Raw genomic sequence first — 1,532 nt, 5'->3', positions numbered from 1 at the left:
TCCCCCTCCCCCTCACACGCCATATCCCTTGCACCTCATCACGAGTTCCGCCTCCTCCCCGCCCCCGGCCCCCGCCGATCCCCCGACCTCATGAGCAAGGATCTCTTCCTCCTGCCCCTCCTGCCCCCGCTACTCCCTCCAGCTTTCTCTCTTGCTGCCCCCTCCCCCTCTCATCTGCTCCCCATCACCTCCCTCCCGCCCCTCCTCACCTTGCCCTCCCTGCCTCCCCCAGCCCCTCTCCCCCGCTTCCTCTTGCTCCCCCTCAACATCCACTCCCCTGCTCCCTTCTCCTCTCTCTCCTGCTGCATGTAAGCTGTGCCTTTCTCGCATGCCTTCTCTCCTCCCCCTCCTGCGTCCAGTAGCATGGCGATCGAGTCTCAGGCGCCTGCCATGGGCCGCCGCCTCCCGCCGCCATCATTCAAGGTTCCAAGAGCTGCGCAGCTCCAACGACCTCCTGGAGCGAGGGGACGAAGAGCAGCTACAACGCCGCATGCAGGAGGACGGCTACCTCCTCCTCCGCAGCATCCTTGACCGCAGGCTCGTCCTCGACCTCCGCCGGGAGATCGTGCGAGAGCTCCGGCATCTCGAGCTGGTCGACCAGGAGCAGGTGAGGACTCGACTTCTGCTCTAGAGCATGACGACCAAGAGCAGCCGGACATGCAGCACGGGACGATGATCTCCCAGCTGCCTCCCAGCACACAGCTGACTGATCCTCACGACTGGAAGATCTTCGATAGGGTACAGAAGCTCGAGAGTTTCCACTCGTTGCCGCACTCCCCTCGCCTCTTCTCCCTCCTCTCCCTCCTCTTCCGCGACCGCGTCCTTATGCACCCCAGACACATCTGCCGCGTCCACTTCCCCCGTCAGGACCAGCATCGAACTCTCCCCCACCAGGACTTCCCCTACGTGCAGGGGTCGCAGAGGACCGTCACCTGCTGGTGCCCTGCTGGGGATGTTACGAGGGAGCACGGGCCCCTTGCCGTCCTCGTGGGCTCGAATAAGTTTGGGATGAAGGTTCGAAGTTTCAACTATCCTCTCCTCTCCTCTCCTCTCCTCGCCCCGACTCCTCTCCTATCCTCTCCTCTCCTCTCCTCTCCTCTCCTCTCCTCTCCTCTCCTCTCCTCTCCTCTCCTCTCCTCTCCTCTCCTCTCCTCTCCTCTCCTCTCTTCCTCCTCACATCTCCTCTCCTCTCCTCTCTTCCTCCCCCCACCTCTCCTTCTCTCACTTTCCTTCCTCTCAGCTGGCCAAGAATGCCAACATTATGCGAGTACACCTCGCTGGAATGCCGTCAGGTCGACTTGACCTCTTTCCCTTGTCTTTCAGCCCTGTCCAGCTTGCGATCGCCAACTCTGAATCGCACCTGCTTCTCCTCCCTCCCTCCCTCCCGTCCCGTCCCTTCCTCTTTCCCCCACTCTCGCCTCTCTCGCTCTCCTTTCCCCTTCTCTCCCCGTTCTCTTCTGCCATCTTACATGCTTGCTCGCAGGCGAATCATTTCTTCGGGGTCTGGTGATTTCCTTTGCTTCCTCGTCTCT

This window comes from Guillardia theta, assembly GCF_000315625.1.
Source record: "Guillardia theta CCMP2712 unplaced genomic scaffold GUITHscaffold_78, whole genome shotgun sequence".
NCBI classification, from domain to species: Eukaryota; class Cryptophyceae; order Pyrenomonadales; family Geminigeraceae; genus Guillardia; species Guillardia theta.
Note: the sequence above shows the minus strand (reverse complement) of the source record.